Here is a 24,030-nt window from a genome sequence, read left to right on the forward strand (position 1 = left end):
GACATCCAGGGTGGTAGGGAAAATCCTCAGATGAGTAGGTAACCCCTATGCATTGGCTGTAGGCAGTTCAAGCTCAAACTTTTAAAGGATTAACCTCCCAGTGTTCATACCCACTCTGTAATTCATCTCCTATCATGTCTGGAGACGAAGTTCCCCGGGCGTTAAATACTGCAGAGAACTGCAGACATGCAGTTACTCTGAAACTATTGCACCATGGTCTCTCAGCCAGGGTTGGAGATGTTACCTTCGTGGTTGAGCAACATGAAGCATTTAGGACTGAGGTGTTCTATTCTTGGGTTACATTGCAGGCTGCAGACAGCACAAAACAATTATTTCACACCTACACTGAGGATGGAACACCAGCTGTCTACATTCCTTATGAGGCAACAGAAGTTCCTCTCACTTACCAAGAACACATGAATTGGTTTCAATGCACACAAACAGGAGTACACACATCAGAAAACATAAGACTAGCTCCGCTCAGCAATGACGGAGCGGCATGGGGAGTCTTGGATACACACCGCATCCTAATCTTGATAATTTACCAGCAGCAGAGGTGCGAACACTATACAAAGATTTAGTAACAATATATAAAAGTCATAAAGCACAAGTTACTTACCTTCCGTAACGATATATCTGTAAGAAACAGTAGTTAGTATTAGATTCCCTACCTTAGAATATCCCCAGGCGTCAGACTGGATCCACAAATTTTTGCGTAGCAGTACCACTGCGTGGCGGTAGGCGTCGTCTGCGGCTCCGTGTCCATCGTCTGCGTCGTTTGCGCCGGGATGACGTCGGAGTACTTAGAAGCCGCCCTCGCGCGCTGACGTCAGTTCTTATACACAGCTTTTACGCGCCAGAAACGCAGAGCCATGATAAAAACCAACACTGATGCCATGAAACTAGGGCCCTGAAAGGGGATGACCTTAACCCTAGATATCGGTTCGCAGAACGGGGAGGATGGGTGGGGCGGTAAGGAATCTAATACTAACTACTGTTTCTTACAGATATATCGTTACCGAAGGTAAGTAACTTGTGCATCTGAAAGAAACAGGTTAATATTAGATTCCTTACCTTAGAATAGATACCCCAGCAATACCAACCCCGGTGGTGGGCCTGCGAACCAATGATCACACCAGAAAGTCCTGGAGAACAGAACGTCCGAAAAAGCCATCTCTCCGGACTTGGCTGTCCAGGCAGTAGTGTCTTGTGAACGTGTGCAGCGAGGCCCATGTAGCTGCCTGACAGATGTCCTGCAAGGGGACTCCACGACCCAGGGCAGTGGTAGCCGCCGTGGCCCGAGTGGAATGGGCACGCAGCCCCACAGGAGGCTCCTTTTTAGCCAAAGAATAACAAGCCTTGATGCAAAAGACGACCCATCTGGAAATGGTTCGTTTGTGCACCGCCCGTCCCTTCTTAGCGCCCACATAACCAACAAAGAGTTGGTCATCCACCCGGAAATGGCGTGTGCGATCCAGATAGAAGGAGAGATCACGTTTTAGGTCCAGACGGTGGAGCCTCTCTTCCTCTTTCAAGGGATGCGGAGGCAGAAAGAAGGTGGGCATGGTGATGGACTGCCCGATGTGGAAGGCTGTGACTACCTTGGGCAGGAAAGGGGGTCGCGTCCGCAGCACAACTTTGTCTGGATGGACAGAGAGGAAAGGAGGTTTAGAAGAAAGGACCTGGAGCTCACTCACTCTCCTGGCAGAGGTAATGGCAACCAGGAATGCAGTCTTAAGGGTAAGAAGACGAAGAGGACAGTTTTGAAGTGGCTCGAAGGGAGCGCACATCAGATAAGTCAGAACAAGGTTCAAGTCCCACTGAGGCATCATGAAAGGAACAGGAGGGAACATATGAGTGATGCCCTTCAAGAACCTATTTACAGCTGGGGACTCGAACAAAGAGGGCTGATCAGGTAGACTTAAGAAGGCGGAAATGGCAGAGAGGTAGCCCTTGATAGTGCCCAGAGCAGAGCCCTGCTGGGCAAGAGAAAGAAGAAAGAGGAGAACCTCAGAAAGAGCGGCAGAGAGAGGATCCACAGCCTTTGCTGTGCACCATGCCACCATGCCACAAATTTGTTCCACCTGCAGGCGTATATCGATTTTGTGGAGGGACGGCTGGCTGCCAGAATAACATCACAGACTTCAGGAGGCAAGTCAAATGGCCTCAACTGTCGCCGCTCAATCTCCACGCATGGAGGTGGAGGCTGGACAGGTTCGGGTGGAGGACCGTCCCCTGCTGCTGCAACAGAAGGTCCTCCTGAACAGGCAGACGAATCAGGGGATCGACTGACATGCTGAGTAGCTCGGGATACCAGTATCTTGGTGCCCAGTCCGGAGCCACAAGGATGACTTGGGCCCGGTCGCGCCTGATCTTCTTCAGCACTCTGGGCAGAAGTGGTATAGGCGGAAAGGCGTACAACAGACCGCAACTCCACTCGCGACGAAAGGCGTCGCCGAGCGAGTGCCGTCTTGGAAATTCCAACACGCAGAACTGATGACTTTGCGCGTTCTCTTCTGTGGAGAATAGATCTAACCAAGGCTCTCCCCACTGCTGAAAGAGACCTTGAGCCACGTCCGAGTTCAGACGCCATTCGTGATCCATCATGCACCGACGGCTGAGTTTGTCCGCCCTGGCGTTCAGGGAACCTGCCAGGTGTTGAACCACCAAGGTCACACCCTGATGTTCCAGCCACTGCCAGAGGCACAGAGCCATCTGGCATAGGGTCCAAGACCCCACCCCGCCCTGTTTGTTGGAGTACCACATGGCGGTGGTGGTGTCCGTGAACACCTGCACTACACTCCCCCGGACAGAGGGGGGGAATGCCTCCAGTGCAAGCCGGATCACCCGCAGCTCCAGAAGGTTGATATGGAGCCGTGACTCCACCGGAGACCAGAGTCCTCTGATCTCCGCCTCTCTCATGTGGCCCCCCAGCCCTGGAGGGATGCGTCTGTCACAACTACGTGCTCCGGTTGGGGTAGGGAGAGGGATCTGCCGCTGACCCAATCGCGGTCCGTGAGCCACCACTGCAACTGTCTTGCAGTGCCCTCCGAGATCAAGAAGTGGTTGGACAAGTTGCCCTGATGCTGGGCCCACTGAAACGTCAGGTCCCACTGCAGATTCCGCATCCTCCACCTGGCGTGATGCACCAGATGGATGCAGGAGGCCATCAGCCCCAGAAGCCACAGCGTCAACCTGACCGAGACTCTGGATAACGGCTGAAAGATCAGAATCAGAGCCTGAATATTCCGAACCCGCTGTTCGGGAGAATAAACTCGAAACTGCGCTGAGTCTAGAACCGCTCCGAGGAAGAGGAGCTTCTGTGAGGGACACAGGTGCGACTTCGGCACATTGTTGGAGAACCCCAGCAGGTGCAGGAGGTCGACCGTAGTCTGGAGGTGGCTGACGACTGTTTAGGGTGAGCCCGCCTTCAACAACCAGTCATCGAGGTAGGAGAAGACTGAAACCCCTAACCTGCACAGATGAGCTGCGACCACCACCATCACTTTTGTGAACACCCGTGGCGCTGGTAAGGCCTACGGGGAGCACGGTAAACTGAAAGTGCTTGTGGCCTACCGTGAACCGCAGGTAACGCCGGTGGGCCGGCAGGAGGGGGATGTGAAAATAAGTGTCCTGCAAGTCCAACGCTACCATCAGTCTCCCGGGTCCAGGGCAGCTAAGACCTGAGCAAGAGTCAGCATCTTGAACTTTTCCTTCCGGAGGAAGCCGTTGACGTTCCGCAGGTCAAAGATAGGGCATAGGTCCCCTTTGCCCTTTTTGGGAACCAGAAAGTAGTGGGAGTAACAACCACACCCTACTTCTGGCCCAGGAACGCGCTCGATGGCCCCCTTGGCCAAGAGGGCCGCAACTTCCTCTTGCAGAAGTTTGAAGTGATCCCCCGACATGCGGTGGTTCTGCGGTGGCATGGCTGGAGGGGTCGCCTTCGGATGATTTGCAGCACCCACCTGTCCGATGTGAGGGTGCGCCAGTGGAGGAGGTGATGGCGAACTCTGCCCCCCACTGGCGTCCAATGGGCCTGAAAGCTCGGACTAGGAAGGCTTTGAGGCGGATACTGCGGGGGTAGATGTGGACCGGCCGCACCATTGTCCCCTGTTACCGCCGCGACGGTAACAACGTCCGGCGCCGCGCTGGATGGTAGTCTGCGGCCCGTGGCTGGCAGGACGTGTAGGGGCGCCCCTTCCGTGGCCACGAAAGGAGCGCTGGGCAGAACATTGCTGACACGGGGCAGAGAGGCCCAAGGACTTGGCCGGAGCCCTGGAGTCCTTAAAGCGTTCCAGCGCACTATCTGCCGTGCCACCGAAGAGGTGGCTGCCATCGAACGGCATGTCCATAAGGGTGTTCTGGACATTGGCCGAAAAGTTGGCGGACCTCAGCCAGGCGTGGCGGCGAACCGCCACAGATATGGAAATCGCTCTTCTTAGCGAGTCCGTGGTATCCAGTCCAAATCGTATTGAATACCGAGCTGTGTCTCTTCCCTCCGCGAGGGCTTGAGCGAGTTTCACCCGGGCCCCCTCCGGGCACTCAGGCAGCACTTCCGCGTATCCCACAGAGAGTGGGTATAACGGCCCAAGAGGCACGCGGTGTTAACCGACCACAATCCCAAACTAAGGGAGGAGAACATCTTGCCGAATTGTTCATACCTCTTGGATTCCCGATGTGGTGGTGCAGTTGGGAATGCGGACTGGGAAGTAGAGGCCTGGATAACCAGGCTCTCTGGGGTGGGGTGGGTGGACAAGATACTAGGGTCGCCCGGGGCAGGGCAGTGGCGCCTAGCGACGTTCCGATCTACAGGGGGACCTGTAGTGGGTCTGGACCAAGTGCCCAACAGGACGTCCGTGAGAGCCTCATTAAACAGCAGTAGAGGAGCTTACCTGCAGTTTAAGGACCTCTGTGAGGCTGTTGGACCTCACTGTTGCGACGGGGAGCTCAAGAGCCAAGGCCTTGGCTGCCCTCATCAGCACCACACTATAAGCAGCCCCCTCCTCCGTAGACACGGTAGGAGGGGAGACAAAACCAGTGTCTGGGGAGGTATCCAGGCTACTAGCTTCCTCTAGTTCCTGAAATGACTGGCACTCACGTGCCAGGGGGTCCTCAGACCCCCCCCCCAGTCTCCCTCGTCATCCATGTCCTGAAATTCAGGGATAAAGGATGGACCCAGATCCTCGAAGAATTCCTCTTCGGCCGGCGCCGAATGCGACGCCGCCCCGGCACCGGACACGGACCGAGGGTTGGACCAGGGACGGCGTCGTGCGGGGACGACGCGGGGGGTGACACCCAAGGGTCGACGCCGGCAGGGTCATAAGGTCGAGCAGCGGGGACCCGGATCCAGAACCGGATCCAGTGGGGCCTTGCGGCGTCGGGACCAAAGTCGCCGACAGCGCCGGGGCCGAAGCACCCGACGGCACCGGGGCCGAAGCACCTGGCCCGCTTGGGCTCCCAGTCGGGGCCGCTTGTCCTGAAGGCGCTGCAGAACCCGACGGAAGAGTGAGCGACCTCATGGCCATGAGGAAGGCCTTGATTTCCTCCGGCGTTGCATTCTGCCCAGGGACCGGCGGGCATGAAGCAGGCCGCGACGCCTGCGTGGGCGGTGTCACCCGAACCCCCGGACGCGTCGCGCGAGAGTCGGGGGGAGTCAGAAGAGCGATGTCACCTCTTCGACTTCTTGTGCCTCTTACCTGAGGACTTCGAGCCAGACGAGTGGTGTCGACTCGCCGAGCTGTGATGACTCCGGCCCCGCGACCGGTCCCTCGACTTCCTTCCGGACCGGGACCTCAAGCAGAGCGGGGCCGACTGCTGGAGCTCGAGGCGCTTACGGGACTGCTCCCGCCTAGCCTTCTACATCAAGGCCCGGCAGTCGGGGCACGACTTGTCATCGTGGTCGGGCTCCAGGCAATGTAGGCGCCGGCGATGGGGGTCGGTAACCGACATCAGTCGGTTGCAGTTGGCACAGGACTTGAACCCGGGCATCCCTACCGGCACCGATGGAGTCGTAGACTCGAAACGGATCGAAAACGCTTAGTCAAAAAATGACTCAAGGGTATCACTTTCTTCGGACCTGCGATTGCTTGCGCGGAAACATAAACTGACGTCAGAGCGCGAGGGCGGCGTCTAAGTACTCCAACGACGTCTAAGTACACCGACGACATCATAGCGGCGCCAACGACGCCGACGACGGATGCGGAGCCGCAGACGACGCCTACCGACGCGCAGGGGTACTGCTACGCAAAATTTTCCAGATCCAGTCTGACGCCTGGGGATATTCTAAGGTAAGGAATCTAATACTAACCTGTTTCTTTCAGATCAGTTTATTATGTGAACATGGACCTTAACCCCGAGCGGGCTGCTGAAGCACAATCACAATTGGGTACCTCTGGAATCAGCCCATAAAAGCTAAATGCAGTCATTGGAAACGTTTGTGTCAGACGGAAGAAGACTCCGTTCTGGATTGCACAAAAACAAGCCAGATTGAAGCAGTGTTTCCCCATACAGGCCCTCAGGAAAAACACAGAATATTAACTATCTGCTTGTCGATGGGGATGGCTCACCATGTGGAAGACTGCACCACCTGGGGCACAGTCTTTGCTGCAGTATATCCGGAACGCATTGTACCCCTTCCTTGGTTGTTTTGCCAAAAGTGCAGAAACAGCTTCAGAATGAATATGGGGCAACACCTGCCCAGCACTTGGTGATTAAACTGATGGGCAAATTTGCTGCAGTATCTGCCTTTATATTAAGTCTTTATATTAAGTAACATAAAAGTGGACATAACATAAAAGTGGAGAGGCAGGGGCGTGGTCTCTCTGGGAATGCCACTCGCTGCATTTTAAAGCGATTATTGCGGAGCTAGGGGCTCACAGGGGCCGCTTCAGAGGGCCCTTACCGGCCGCCATTTAGAGGCGCTGGGGCCCGGGTCACCCTGGTGAACTTGGAGAGCTGTCCTGAGACCCTTTGGAGCCTCCTGGTGCCACGCAGTTTCGAAACTGATGGCGGAGTGGCTGGGGCACTTCTGCGGGACCAGACTGCGTTCATGATCGGTCCTGAAACGCAGTGTGGATTCCGGACTCGGGTTGCCATTTTAGCTATAGAGCCATGGGCACCCACTGGCAGTGTGTGCTGCGGATTGCCCCCCCCAGACCGGAGCAGCGGGGTGAATGCACGTCCCCGAGACTGTGCAAGAGGTGACGGGGATTGACTCAGCTGGGAGCGTGGGCTCCCTACTCCTAGGGGCTGCAAATGGAGGCGGCCGCCATCTTGTCCGCGGCGGTCCCGGGCCGTCTGGTGTGGTGGGCACCTGTCGTGACCGGAAGATTGCGGGCTCCCAAGACCGCTGGAGGACCTGAGGATGATCTGCTGCGCGGAGGTTGCGGCTGAATTGCAGACATAAAGGGCTGGTGAGACTGTCGTTCTGGGCCTGTCACTCCCCCCTTTAGCTGGCTTGTGGTGGGGAGCGGAGACTCCTGAGGTGGCGGGCCGAACCGAATTGGCTGACTGAGCAGCGGGACAAGATGGGGGCCCACATTATGAACGCGGGCGCTGGGAGGATGCAGCAGTGCCCCGGGGAGCCATCTGGCCTGGAAGCGGTGGCTCCCTGGTCTGGTAGGCCTGTGGTTTGGTGTGGACCCTTGTTCCTATGCGCCAGACCCCCGGGCTCTGGTACAGGGCCCTGACAGCTCTGCAACACGACTCAGGTGAGGTGTATAGGGTGGGGGCACCTACTGTTGCATTTCCACCTCACGTCACACCCCCAGGCCCCTGCACCTCATGGACCCTGCGCAGCCCTGTTGTCCCGCGCCTGCCTGAGGCCTACCTTGGCAAACTGATCTACAGGCAACTAGAGGCTTGATTGACCTGACGACAGGGAAGCCCTGGTAACTGGCTCCCCTGCCATTGGTGGATCCCCTGCGACTGCTGGTGAGGTTGGACCACACAGCCTCCCCTGAGCTGCCCGCATGACCCACTCACTCTCTTAAAGACACTAGAGGCCCAGAGTCATTCCCCGAAGGTGGATGCAGGGCCTGCGACCACTGGGGCCCCCTCTGTCTTGGTCCCCGGTGCCTGCCTCTCCTACTTGGGTGCTGGGATCTCTACGCAACCTGCCCTCACGGTGTTTCACAGCGCAGCATACACTAGCCAACACCGGCAGATCTAGAGGGCTGGCGGAGGCGGATGGGAGCGGCAGGTATTTGGTGAGTCTGGATTAGCCCGTGGGGCCCCAGCCCCTGAGTGGCCATATCCCGGCCTAGCAGGAGTGTGTGGCAGGTTGCGACCCCACGCTTCTCTTTGCCCCTGGTATCCTGCTCCCAGCTGGCTTCCTGGACAACAACGCGCCTCTTGAACAGGTGGGGAGTGGAGGTGAGAGCATTCCTGAATACGGAGACCCTACCTACCCCTCCTGGCACTCGTCGCACTACTAGCTGTGGAGCCCGGTGTGACGCATTGTGACCTCCACCAACTGAGACGATACAGGTACACTCGGCAACCAAACCTACTCTCTAATGGCTCTTCAACCACCCACTAGCTCCAACGCCAGGTGCTGATGAGAGGCAGTCACACCTCAGAGATGACACATACCAAGGTCGGGAAGGACCCGGCGGCACCCCCAAAAGTCAATTCTGTCGTCGCGATGTGGGGTAAGGCGGGCACGTCAACGCCTGGAGAAGCGGCCTCACAGACTGGAAGAGACTCGTCCCCAGTCACGCAGGCTTTTATGGCAACCTTTAGGACAGAGCTTAAAACGGAAATAGGTTCCCTGCGTACCGAGGTCCACACATGTGTACGGGAGCTGAGAAAAGAGGTCACGGACCTCGGGGAAAGAGTGGATGGCCTAGAAAAGACTGTAGATGCCCGAACCGAAGACCAGAAACAACTTTGGCAGCGCCAGGCCACCCTGGAGGAGCAACACATAGAGCTGCAGCTGAAGCAGGAAGATTTAGAAAATCGAAGTCGCCGGAACAACCTCCGCATCCGGGGGGTTCCCCTCGGGGCGGAGGGGAACAGCATTATGACTTACGTAGCGCAGCTCCTGCATGAGGTCGGGGGAGATGACGATGCCTCTCCACCAGCCCTAGACCGGGCCCATCTTGTTACCGGCCCTGCTGGCAGACCGGGTGTTCTCCCGGACATCCTGACCCGGGTCCACTTCTTTACAGAAAAAGAGACTATTCTTAGAGCGGTGCGCTGGGAGGATGCAGCAGTGCCCTGGGGAGCGATCTGGCCTGGAAGCGGTGGCTCCCTGGTCTGGTAGGCCTGTGCTTTGGTGTGGACCCTTGTTCCTATGCGCCAGTTCCCCGGGCTCTGGTACAGGGCCCTGACAGCTCTGCCACACGACTCAGGTGAGGTGTATAGGGTGGGGGCACCTCCTGCTGCATTTCCACCTCACGTCACACCCCCAGACCCCTGCACCTCATGGACCCTGCGCAGCCCTGCTGTCCCGTGCCTGCCTGAGGCCTACCTTGGCAAACTGATCGACAGGCAACTGGAGGCTTGATTGACCTGACGACAGGAAAGCCCTGGTAACTGGCTCCCCTGCCATTGGTGGATCCCCTGCGACTGCTGGTGAGGTTGGACCACACAGCCTCCCCTGAGCTACCCGCATGACCCACTCACTCTCTTAAAGACACTAGAGGCCCAGCGCCATTCCCCGAAGGTGGATGCGGGGCCTGCGACCACTGGGGCCCCCTCTGTCTTGGTCCCCGTTGCCTGCCTCTCCTACTTGGGTGCTGGGATCTCTACGCAACCTGCCCTCACGGTGTTTCGGCAGCGCAGCATACACTAGCCAACACCGGCGGATCTAGAGGGCTGGCGGAGGCGGATGGGAGCGGCCGGTATTTGGTGAGTCTGGATTAGCCCGCGGGGCCCCAGCCCCTGAGTGGCCATATCCCGGCCCAGCAGGTGTGTGTGGCAGGTTGCGACCCCACGCTTCTCTTTGCCCCTGGTATCCTGCTCCCAGCTGGCTTCCTGGACAACAACGCGCCTCTTGAACAGGTGGGGAGTGGAGGTGAGAGCATTCCTGTATACGGAGACCCTACCTACCCCTCCTGGCACTCGTCGCACTACTAGCTGTGGAGCCCGGTGTGACGCATTGTGACCTCCACCAACTGAGACGATACAGGTACACTCGGCAACCAAACCTACTCTCTAATGGCTCTTCAACCACCCACTAGCTCCAACGCCAGGTGCTGATGAGAGGCAGTCACACCTCAGAGATGACACATACCAAGGTCGGGAAGGACCCGGCGGCACCAGGAACAACTTTGGCAGCGCCAGGCCACCCTGGAGGAGCAACACATAGAGCTGCAGCTGAAGCAAGAAGATTTAGAAAACTGAAGTCGTCGGAACAACCTCCGCATCGGGGGGGTTCCCCTCGGGGCGGAGGGGAACAGCATTATGACTTACGTAGCGCAGCTCCTGCATGAGGTCTGGGGAGATGACGATGCCTCTCCACCAGCCCAAGACCGGGCCCATCTTGTTACCGGCCCTGCTGGCAGACCGGGTGTTCTCTCGGACATCCTGACCCGGGTCCACTTCTTTACAGAAAAAGAGACTATTCTTAGAGCGGTGCGTGCCAAGCAGGACCTCACCTACAACGGGACCAAGATTCAGATCTATGAAGACCTCGCACGTAACACCCTCCGGAGACGTCGAGATTTTAGACCTGTGACGGACAAACTGCGAAGTCTGAATATTCCATACCAATGGGGAGACCCATTCGCTCTTATTTTTTAATGGGAGTCCAAGCGCCGGATGGTAAGGTCTTTTAAATAAGCGGCACAGCTTATCCACCTCTCCTCAATGCCACCACCTAGCCCTACACATGTATCGCACCTCGCGCGGGCTCCCGCCAAGCCCTCATGGTCTATTGTACGCCGTCACCGGCGCTCACCACAACCGGACGGCTCCCGCCAAGCCCTCATGGTCTATTGTACGCCGTCACCGGCGCTCACCGCAACCGAACAATCATCCTCGCAAGCCAGGAATGACATTATCCAACATATCCGGTCGCTGGAGGGGGAAAGATCTGCACCAAGCTCGCGACCTTGGTCTACTTGATTGATTGAAAACTCGCCTCCGCAAATGCACGAGCCTGCGGACCTCGGAAATTGTCTCAGACACCATCCGGGTTGGCGCTCACCATCTGGAACTGGACATACCCCAGCTCCCTATCTGCAGTGATGCAGGTACTGGACTACCCACCCAGACGATCCCGCAGGCAACTGACGACCCGCCCCCTACCTGTTCTTGAGAGAGTGGCATCTCTGGGATCACCCTAGCCTTCATGTCTGGGCTGACCCGCAACTGGAACAGGACAATGTGGCCCGGCTGGCCAATGTTGGTTATATACTCTTTGCTTATACTTATCTGTACTCTCTTTTCCCTCTCTTCCCTCTTCTTCTATACCTTTCGTTATGGTGGGCGGGGAACCCCCCCGGATGGTGCCCTCCCCTTGACAAGTGACAAATCCTTGCGCCTCCCTCCCACCACCCCATCTTGCTCTCTACAGTGGCTTGAAGGACTACCCACGATCTTAACACAAATATGGCTGCATCCTGCTCCCTGAAGATCTTATCCCTTAATGTTAAGGGACTTAACTCCCACAACAAACGACATCAAACATGGCGCTATCTTCTGCAACACAACCCAGACATTATTCTTCTACAAGAAACTCACCTGTTAAACGCTGATGTCCCTCACATGGCCCATCCGCAATATCCCCCTCCAATTCTGGGCTTTGACACCCACTAAAACGGCTGGGGTGGCAATCCAGCATCAGGTAGGGGGAATCTAGGGTCTTCCGTAGCTCGGATGGCCGCTTCATCAGGGCTGGGGTCCAGATTGGACAATGCCACTTTACACTGTGTACTGTGTATGCACCCAACCAGGCGCAGGACTCCTGCCTTCAGACGACCTTGCGGGAGCATGTCCCACAGGACGACCCCTCGCTAATCTTAGGAGGTGATTTCAATATGGCATGGGACCATAAAATGAACCGCAGTGAGGCATCCTCGCATGGGACCGGGGCTATGTCCTGGACCCTTTGGAGACAAATAGCGGACCTTGGTTTACTGGACTCCTGGCGCTACCACTCCCCCGAGACGCGCGAATTTTTGTATTACTCACACGTACATCGCTCGTATTTGCGCATAGATTATATTTTTATTTCTCACACCCTGGTCCGTGACATGTTCTCGGCCTCCATGTCTCCCATCTCGCTCTCCGACCACGTGTATGTTGTACTCCTCTACAAGATCCGGCCACTTGTCCCTTCCGTACCCCACAATGGCTTTTACCACTACACATTCCGCGGGACCCAGTGGATGTGGAGAGCATTCGGAATGCTATCGACTCACGATCAATGATATTCCCGAAACTCCCTTTCCCATGGTATGGGATGCATTCATGGCCACGATCCGCAGCCACATCACATCTCTGGCAATTGCAAGGGCGCGTGAGGCTTGTCTCTTGGAGAATAACCTCTCTAAAGTCATTAAGGATTTAAGAGAGCCAAGACCAGGAACACCCCACATTCGCCCGTAAATGCCGCCTCGCTAACCTCAGGGGGCAACTCTGTTCTCTCCGCACTAACAAGGCTGAGAGAGCCCTACTAACGTTGAAGCAGTGACATTTTGAGGGGGGAGACAACATTGGTAAGGTATTAGCGAGACGCCTGCAACTGCGCACTGCCAAAGCACATAGCTAACATCCAGCTCGCTAATGGTGAGAGGGCCACCACAGAACGGGCTAAACGCGAGGCCTTTCAGGCATATTACTCAGCCCTGTATACAGCGGATGAGCCGTCACCAGATCGGGTCAAGGATATCCTAGATCACTGCCCCTGGACTCCACTTAGTTCCTACCATTCCAAGCAGCTGGAGGAACCCCTCACAAAAGAGGAGCTGGCAAGTGCGCTGAAAGACCTCCCCCTTGGGAAATCACCAGGCCCGGATGGCCTCCCATTGGCCTTCTATCGTCTGATACTACCGCAACTCCAACCCTACCTCCTAAGGCTGTTCAACTCCTGCTCCGACAAGGAGGGGCCGTCGTCTTCTATGGGAATGGCAGAAATAGCCCTCATCCCCAAACTGGGAAAGGACCCCACCCTGTGCTCATCCTACCATCCCATAGCCCTTTTAAACACAGACCTTAAAATCTATACCAAAATGCTGGCCAAATGCCTTGATCCACACATGCCCGGCCTTATAGAGCCGGACCAGGTCGGCTTTATTCGTAATCGCCAGGGAGCAGACAATATACGTAGAATTGGCCATCTCGTGCGAAAGGCGCAACATTGGAATATACCGGCATGCCTTTTATCACTTGATGCGGAAAAGGCGATCGGGTCGACTGGCCCTTCCTCCGAGCGGTGCTGACGAAAATCGGACTCGGCCAGAACATAATAGCTAGGATTATGGCCCCTTATCTCTCCACCCAGGCTCGGGTGCGAGTCAATGGCCAACTCACTAACCCTATCTCCATATACAGGGGCCCGCGACAGGGCTACCCCCTGTCCCCTTTGTTGTTTGCTCTTGTGGTAGAGCCTCCAGCTATGATGATTAGACAGGACTCAGACATACATGGCCTCTTCCTCGTGGGTCAGCAGAACAAAGTGGCGCTCTTTGATGACGATCTTATCCCTATGTTATCTCGCCTGCATGTCTCCCTTCCGGCGCTAAACTCCTTACTGCAATCTTTTGAGCTGGCCTCTGGTCTTAAAATAAATCATGTAAAATCCTAGGCCTTGAACCTTACGATCCCCGAAGAGGAGATACCGACCCTGCGAGCACTCGTCCCCTATCAGTGGACCACCAACTCCATTCGATATTTAGGGCTTCAGTTGCCTCCCTCTTGCCACATGGACCCTAACGAATTGGCGGGAATGTAGCAAAGCCGTCTTTGAAGACCTGAGGGGTTGGAAATCCCTGACCCTTTCCTGGCTGGGCAGTTTGAACGCTATTAAAATGTCGGTGCTCCTGAAAATTCTGTACCTGTTCCAATGCCTGCCCACTCCCATCCCACAACACTCAATCAATGAATCAATCAAAGCATTTATAAAGTGCACTACTCACCCGGGGGGGTCTCAAGGCGCTAGGGGAGGGGGGGGGTCCACTACTGCTCGAACAGCCAGGTCTTGAGCTGCTTCCTGAAGGCAAGGTGGTCCTGGGTCAGGCGGAGGTGGGTCGGGAGGGAGTTCCAAGTCTTGGCGGCCAGGTAGGAGACGGACCTTCCTCCTGTGGTGGCTCTTCGGATGCGGGTGACGGACCAGATTAAGAGTCTTCCGAGAGATATCACCGACTTCATCGGGGGCAGACGTAGACTTCGCTTATCCAACAAAGTTCTCATGCTCCTGCAGGATAGAGGAGAGCTGGCATGGCCACACCTACTAGACTACTACTGGGCCTCTCACCTTTGCATCGTTTCGGAGTGGACAGCGTTTGAGAGTGACAAGGTCTGGTTCCATATGGACAGGGCGGTAACCGGACGAACCATTTGGGATCTTTCCTGGCTCCATCGGAATTCACGCTCCCGCAGCGCCTGTATTGCAGTGCCCACTAAAATGGTGCTAGATATATGGGACAGAGTGGCAGTGTCCAAGGGGCTCACAACCTTTCCTTCCCCTCACACCCCCATTGCAGGTAACCCGCTATTCCCGCCGGCCCTCAATCCGCGAGCGTTCTCAAAATGGCTGGATGTAGAACAATCGGGGACTCACTCAAAACCTTTGCCCAATGCAAGGAGGAGTTCCAACTCTTAGAGGGAGCTAGGCTCCAGTATGCACAGCTGCGGCATTGGCTGTTCTCGCCCGAGATGCAACAGGCCGCTACCCGCCCATTCTCCCCTTTTGAGCGGCTGGTACGCTCGTTTGATGAGTTAAAGGGTCTTATTTCCTGGACTTATCAGATCCTGCAACACCCCCCGTTGATAGCCACTCACCCGTACCAACGTCAATGGCAATCTACGTACCCTACAGAAATTATGCATGCTCAGTGGAGCAGACAGTGGCGGTACATACCGAAGGTGTATCGTAGCACAGCACAACGAGAAACCGCGTACAAGATCATGACACAGTGGTACTATACACCTTCGCGATTGCACAGGATGTTCCCCACATCCTCCCTGCAGTGCTGGAGATGCTCAAACACGTCTGGGGATTTCATTCACATCTGGTGGGCGTGCCCTCTCCTGACCCTGTTCTGGAAAAGAAGTTCTTAGTCATATCAAGGAGGTACTTGGCTTCCCTCTGCCTGAATCCACAGCCACGATCCTTCTAGGCCTAAACCCAGACAACTTACAAGCACTCACCTGTAGTGACTGGCACATTGCTCTTCACATGCTAGGGGCCGCTAAGCAACTCATAGCGTAATATTGGAAGAAGCCAGAGACCCCCCCTCCCATTGCCGCTAGGTTCGTGCGCATATGGCACGTAGTGACTATGGAATCTCTTCACAGCGCGCCTGCAGTCCCATGACACCCGATTCACCAAAATCTGGCAACCATTAGTTACATACCTCTGCAAGATAGAACATGCGCGTCTCCTGCCCCCGAAACTCCGGGCCTTAGGCCTATTTGAAGATGCTGTAATTCCATCTGAGCCCGACAGACTGCTTGAGCAACCATAACGGCCCTGCCCATTGATGCACATGACGCATGCACCGATCCCTGGCCTGATTAGGGTACTATGATTGTACCTCTCACTCCCTTCCCTGTCCGCCAGTATTTTGCCCATCACCATCATCTTATACAGCCCCCTTGTCACTGACTCCTTTCTTTCCCCTGATCTCTTTACTTCCTCGCCGTTCTTTACCAGTTCAATCTTTGCTGCTTTCTTTCTGTAGGTCTCTTGCCAACCCCTTCTTCCTTTTTTCTCGTTATGATGTTACATATGTTAACTTTGGGTCTTGAAATTCTCCCACGAATGCAATCTAATGTTATGACACATGCACTACGCAGCCGGCCCACTGAGGGTTGTAGGCGACATGCTGTGTACAGTCTACATCGCTAGACTTCTTTGGAATCACCAGAGTATCCTCTGATTTGCGCATCCGGTCCAGTGTAGGCCCTGCGCTGTGTAAATCTAGGCCCTCTCCTTATTCTTTATACGAAAATAAAACAGAAATTAAAAAAAAAAAAAGTGGAGGAAGCAGCATTGACTACACGCCAATACCTACAGGAATTGACGCTTGCACAGCAAGAGCGCAAATTACCTAAATGTATCAAAGAAACCTATGCTACGCTAGGTAGAGATAATTTGGGAACCAAACCTAATTCTGAAAAGGATAACTATAAGCAAGCACCCAACTTCAACAAATAAGAAGTGGGACAAAAAATAATAAAGACAAGACAAATTCACAGGGTGGGTGTCCTCAACAGGAAGCCACTGAAAAACAACAATCTCCGAAACTGTGATATTAGACCGCCTGACAGGTATCAAGATACTGACACACGAACGTCTCATTCCTTTCAGGGGTCATACGATAAACATTTGGAGAGAAGTGGCGCATATCGGAGGAGCACATGAAACAAAAGAAGGACTTACAACACTCATCTAACTACATAATAAAACAGGAAAATAAACAGAAAAGTTTCAAACATCAATTCAAAAAGAAGATAGCCGGACTGAAGATCAGGCATGCCCTGGATATTGAGGACTCTGCTTCTGAGCGAGGAATGGGCAATGACAATGCTAGACAACACAGCAGAAGTCACAATGGTTTGTTGGAACCTGATGGATTGTCTGGTGGGAATAGCGCTGAGTGAGCAAATCACGTGGAAACACCTGATACTAGGGTAAGTTTTCCCCATCGTTTATACGAAATAAAGCTCCAATTGGAGGGGAACATACCCACATACATCAATGTTCTCTTTTGGGATGACTTAACTTACGGTTACGATATTCTTTTGGCTGAAAAAAGACTGCCCACCCGGTTTTGTGATGGAGTGCCCAAATGGGGAAACAGTAATTTTACCTGCTTTCTCCGACCTCGTTCCAGAATCAGTAAAACATCCATATGCCAAGGAGTGGACATTAGCGCTAGCCCCAGCGTTATACCGCAACCACGTTGGGTGACATTATGGCTACTCTTATAATGAGATCCCACTGAGACCGACCCCACACCCTCAACGACAATATACAATAAAATATGAAGCTAAAAAACAAATCCGGGACATCCTAGAACCAGAGTAACAAGGTGTAATGGAAAGTTGCACCTCATCTATGAATAATCCTTTGCTTCCATGAATGAAACCAGACCATTCATATTGTCAAGTATTAGACTACAGATATTTAAACACAGCAACTCACACATTTGCAGTACACAATGCATACAGTGCTGCACTCATGAACAATATTGTGCGGTTGAAATACAAAACAGCACTTGATATCTCAAATGGATTTTTCTGCCAAAATATAGAGCCTGAAAGCAGATATTTGACTGCCTTCGGGGCGCTAGGCTCTCAGGGCAATTCGGTTGATTGCACCAGGGGTATAAGAATAGCTCCAGGCTATATTCAGCCAGAGAAACAGAGCTACTAGAAAGTTTTGACAAACAGGCGTCCTATGTCGAAGACATTTAGTTGACAGATGATGACCTTATGGAACACTCAAAAAGAGTGAATCGCATAATCTTGGGATTTGTTCACATGGGCTACAAATTCAATGTCCTTTTTTGGGGATATGAGCTGTCAAGTGAAGGCAAAAGCCTAGCGACACAGTTCCTAGAGAAATGTGCGCGCTGCTTCAACCTCCAACAACATTAAAAAGGCCATATGGGATTCCTAAATTTTTGTAGAACATACATTCCAGATTACACTGTATGGGTTAAACCATTCTACAACTTGATAAGTCCAGAATTTTGGAGCACACATTGGACACAGGAACACACAAAAATGTTACGTTCTGTACAAGCTGACATGATAGCTTCCAAACAAGTGTGAACACAACGAACCTGGTGATCGGCGTCATTTCGCTGCAACATCAGGGAACACTTACATCCCCTTCAATGAATACAAATCGCATTTATACACCAGTGCTGAAATTAATTTTGCACCTACTGAATAAATACTAACAGCAGTACAGACTGCTGTAGTGAGAGAGCGAGCCCTGGCTCAGGGTAAACATGTAATTTTTGTGAGCCCGGTGGTGACCTTAGAGGCTGTCACCAAAGAAAGCTTTCCGAACGCTGAGGCTTTACATCCACAATAGATACAATGGGCTAACTCACTCACTACAACAGATGCAACTACAGATTCGATTCTACACTACAAACACAAGCCTTACTGCAGTATGAACAAGAATATCCTATCCCTAATGAAATAATGCCTCTATATCATTATGAATACATCATGTATACTGATGGGTCTGCCCAGTAGGGACTAAGCAACAATACTCAGCTCCGTGTGCAATCGATAAAGGGTGCATGCACAATGGAGAATTCCATCCTTAGAAAACCTACACAGTCAGTCGGTGACTGCACAGCGCAGCTGGCAGAACTAAAGGTTCTGATTCTAGCACTAGAAAATACATATCATGGATTCCCCACGCACATAGTGCGTGATTCTTATTACTGTTTCCACTCCTATAATGAATACCTACACTATTGGAGCCAGAATGGATTCAAAGATTCAAAGGGTTGAAACACCATTGTACCACCAACCCCCAGTTTAACAACACCTGCCAAAGATTGATCGGACTGCCTCTGGCTACTTCATTGACTTTGATGACTTCTTTTCTGATGCATCGGATTCACCAACACAACATCTGCCTCTCCCTTTCAGGTTGAAGGTGCATGTTTTCTATCTTTGGCTGAAAAGGACATATTTTGTATCTCCTTGGTTACATCTTTGGATTACAACTGGGTTACTTTTTCTGGTCCTCTGGATTGGTTTTGGTTTGGTCTTTTCCCTGTTTCTGAATGGACATTATCTTCCAGAACGCTCTGCAGTACAACTGGTGAACTTGCTACTTAAACCATAGGCATCATCACACCGTGAACATAGAGAACTATCCCTGGTGAACATTTTACCTGCTCCAGTTCACAAGGGTATTGTTTGGTCGTCGTATGATGTGTAATGTCCCACTGACCTATTACAAATTCCACATTTGTTCAAAATTTCTTTGAATTATATCATTTCCCCTAGTAGTGTATCTGATGATTGGGACACTGATACAGTGTATGAACTGCTAGATCTAGAGCATTCAGCTGTATTTTCCTCTGATGAATTGTATGGTGGTACATCTAACTAGGATGACATGTTTTGTTTCCAACATTACGGCCATCATGTCCTGCATAAAGCAAGTGTTCCACGTACTATTTACAATTACACTCAATGGAAACATTGCCCTTAACCCCTTCATGGTAGCTCTAAAACATTTGCACCGATGTTTGCTTATTATACTAGTTATGACACATCTGAACCAGCCTCATATTTTCATAGGTTTGCACCAACACCTGCAAAGAAAAATATGCTGACACCAAGCTGATATATTCTTCTTCCTTTCTTTCTCAGCTGTTTGTACAGCGTTTTGACTTTTGGAAGGACACTACAGATGTAAAATCTATTTGGGGGACAATGGACTGGCAGCTTCAGGTAACTGAGGCTTTGTTCAGCGCATGCTTGATCCCGCAAAAATGATTTTCCTGAACAAAACTGTGCAACAAACAACATGTCTTAGAACAGCCAAGTAAAAAGATTTGAACACACCACAAATAACCACATTTGCACATTATGAAAGTTAGCAACAATTTACACATTACAGTGAGGAGAGATTGGATGCCATGCTGTGTAATGTCACATACAAGTCTTCTGACCCCAATTGGAAGGGAAGGTTAGTTTGCCCATTGGGCAGTAACAGGTGTCAAGCGCGATTCCTGGGTAACACAGAGGGTTTCAAGATTATTAGACCTGACTGGCATTATGTGCAGTATGAACACTCGGTGGTGACAGCTTTCAGTGTTGGGAAGTTGTGCCTTGATTGTCTAAAAATCTTGACACTGTTTCAGGTGAAACACTTGTCCCTTTTGTCTGATGACCAGGATCTCAGGGACCTTTTTATTGGGTCCTCGGATGCCATCTCAAAAGCGTTTCTTGTATGCCATATACAACGAATTATGGAATGTTTCTCAGCAGGACGCTGCTGGAAGACTGCATGAAATTGACAGGGCTCATTTAGAAAAGGCTTTAGCAGTGGTTAACAACATTATGACCACCCTATCCTCTAGAAAATACTCTTTGGGCAACATGCAACATAGTGTCATCTGCGATAGACATTACACAACAGGATATGTCCGCATTACAACATGGGCCATCACAACTTAGGTCTATTATGTTATTGAGCTGGACACTTCAAGCACTACGTTCTGGCAACATGCCATGGCAACATATTATTGCCACAAGCCTGTCTTCTCCATATCACCTGACGGAACAGCAGATACTCATGGTGCGTAAAGATGCAAAATACACCATATGTTACACACTGAAAATCAAGAGAAGTTACCTTTTACTGTTGTGGAAACGCCATCCATGGATTGGATAATCCATGGTTATATTACTTTGCCAATTTCGATATTACATTTCCAATATTGTTTCCAACCCCACCAAGTAGGCAAATATGCAGCATTAGGGGAAGGGTTTGTACAAGAGTATTGGGAACTGCCTATTAAGTTTCGATGTAGAAAGTCTTTCTCAGCGGTTCAGACTGGGGGAACACTTTAAGTGGGCCCTTCGTCTGCAAGGACATTTCACTTCAGGGGGCTTGTAATGAGTCTGTGGGAAACTCGTCCTATTACCTGAAAGGTTCCTTGGCAGCCATGATTCGTCTGGCTTTCAGATTGCTCTCTACTCGGAGCTATTAATGCTTAACAAACAAAGCAGCTGAGGAATATACGCCGGCATTGCTTATCTGGTGTTGATGAAATCCATAGTTACTTGTTGTACTAAAGTTCTATTTCTAATGCCCGCACAGTTATGGAGGCAACGCTATGGCCTTCAATGAATGTTTCCAACAAATGCTTTGAGGCTCTGAGCAAACTGAAAGCCATGTTGCTTCAACAAGTTGTGGCCTTAACATCTGCTAAAAAAACGTTTGATGTCCAGGTTGCAAGGTCCTCTACGGTTGCAATACTACTTCATACTGACTTCCCACTGCTTTTTTGGGGAGCTGGTCCATCATATGTATAACATGTCTGATACGAAGGGCAAAGCCCACATGTTTAAGTGTATAGGCTCTGGATTGGTTAGTACTTCCACAGTTTTTTAGAGTAATTCAATCTTTCATACACTCTGTGCTCTGAAACATTTTTGGAGGTCTTCCACTTGTCCTGCTCCTGATTTCCGGGAATGGGGTTTTAATTCTTCTGCTCCAAAATAGATGTACCAGCTCAAAACAACATGGAGCAAGCACAACCACATGTGCTGCTGTGCCGTGAATGCATGGTGCACTGCTTCAACACACCTCTGCTTCAGGAACTGAATGAGCATTGGTTCTTATCATGTCGGCCTGCCTGGCTGCACTGCGTGCAAACTGTACTCTGCTGTCTGCTGTGCACTTTCTAATGTGCCATGGACTTATACCTCAGAATGCAATTGGTTGAGCTGTTGGACATTGATGCACCGGTAGAACCCTTAAAGGCCCATTTGTATAGTTGTCCCCAGTGTATTCCATTGCTGCTGAACACATTTTCCGAGCCATCCTGGGATGCCTCAGCTCCTAGCGAAATGGATCATGGCCCTGGGAACCTTCTACAGGCTGTAGTCACTCCCTCAGCGGCTGCTGTGGGGAGTGGATGGGAATACATTTGCTTCATAAACCTGCTTCGAGGTGCGCCTCTGGGAACATCGTCTGTGGTTGCTGGAAACAGATTTGTTTAGTCTACCACTTGGAATACAAACAATTGGTTATTCTGTTTGATGGGAACTTTGAATTTGGCATGTTTTTTCTACAAAGTGAATTTAAACCAGATTTTATCAACGGTTATATATTTAATAATTTAAAGCAAATTGCTTTCTGTGTGCTTTGACTGTCAAATTGCATGATTGCCTTTTTTAGCATTAGTTTTAGACGATTTAATATCATGGCTTTTATGTGCCACTGTTTAGGGGGTTGTCCCCGTCTCATGTGTCTAAGTTAGGTCCACTTCGAAGTAATGCCATCTTTCATCATGAACACTCTTCTTAAGTTTCCTTACCTTTCACACACATTTGAGTGTGTCACAATGTGGGATTAGTTGCTCTGAAACTGCTTCGCTTACAGATGCTGCTTCGCTTAACATTATCACGACTCCTTGAACACCATGTACAAGGCCTTGACATAGATTGTACAATTGTTGTTCTATTTTTTATCCATGAGGCGATACAGCTATATATAGAGGGTAACAATGCAAGCTTGCAGAGAACTCACAAGGATGCTTTTCATTATAAATAAAAAATAAACAAGTGTTTCTGGGTTTAGTTAGAAGAGCGCTTCTGCTGAAATTGGCGAGGTCTCTACACACTGAAGCTTTGGCCCAGCAGCTTGCTGATATCTCTGCAAGGTTGTCCAGCTTGTGACCAAGACAGGGACTTACATTCTTTCCCTTCAGTTAACCGAGCTTGGATCCTCTAGTACGGGAATTCTTGGTGGAACACACACATCCTAGGCACTTAGGTTACGAACTGCACAGTAAGAGCACGCCAGATGAACAAGTTACTTACCTTCGGTAACGCTTTATCTGGTGGATAAAGTATCTGCCTGTGGATTCCTCACCTTGTGAATATCCCCCTGCGTCAGCAACATTCAGAAATTCTTTTGTAGCTCTTCACGCCGACGACGTCACAGAAGCACGGCATCGTGCGCGGCTCTGCTGACGTCACTGACTCCGTCGGCGTGATGACATCAGTTCCGCCCTTTTTTCCGTGCCCTCGAGGCACACGAACGGACCGACAACAGTAGATATATACACAATGTACACAGTTCCAAATAACCAAGTTAACACACACAGTGTGCAGTCAATGCTTGAAAGCAATTATAACAATACACTTCCTTTGACAGTAATATATGTACTTTAAAACAATGCCAATAATGCAGGTATAGAAGAGTGGACAACGGGAAAGCGGGTGGGTCAGTGAGGAATCCACAGGCAGATACTGTATCCACCAGAAAAGCGTTCCCGAAGGTAAGTAACTTGTTCTTCTGATGGATACATCTGCCAGTCGATTCCTCACCTTGTGAATAGATTCCCACAGCAGTAGGATTTCCTCCCTTCTATACCAAAAAGTCCTGAAGGACGGAACCAGCAAAGTGTCCGTCACTCCTCACCTCTGCAGCCAAACAATAATGCTTTGCGAAAGTGTGGAGGGAGGCCCAAGTTGCCGCCCTGCAAATGTCCTCCACAGGAACACCCTAGACAAAGCAAATGTAGATGACTTTGCTCTAGTAGAATGGGCTCTCAAACCTTCAGGAGGTTCCTTACCGGCCAGAGAATAGCATATCTTGATACACAAGACAATCCATCTTGACAGCGTGCGCTTGTGCACCGCTTTGCCTCTTCTGGCACCAACGAAACCCACGAAGAGCTGGTCATCAACTCTGAACTCTCTGGTTCTGTCCAGGTAGAAGCTCACCGCCCTCTTAGGGTCCAAACGGTGAAGTCTCTACTCCTCCTTGGAAGGGTGAGGGGGAGGATAGAAGGTAGGGAGGGTAATGGACTGCCCTAGATGGAAGGGAGTTACCACCTTAGGCAGAAAAGCAGCCCTGGTCCTGAGTACCATTCTTTCAGCATGAATGGTCAAGAATAGGGGCTTTGAACTCAGAGCTTGAAGCTCACTTACCCTCCTTGCCGAGGTAATCGCAATCAGAGCGACCGTTTTAAAAGATAAAAGCCTCAAGGGACACCTGTGCAAAAGGTCAAATGGATAACACATTAAGAAAGCAAGCACAAGATTCAAGTCCCACTGTGGCACAATAAATGGAGTAGGAGGAAATTTATTTGTAAGGCCCTTTAAGAACCTTAAGACAATAGGAGACTTAAATAAGGACAG

This window comes from Lissotriton helveticus, chromosome 10 (assembly GCF_964261635.1).
Source record: "Lissotriton helveticus chromosome 10, aLisHel1.1, whole genome shotgun sequence".
NCBI classification, from domain to species: domain Eukaryota; kingdom Metazoa; phylum Chordata; class Amphibia; order Caudata; family Salamandridae; genus Lissotriton; species Lissotriton helveticus.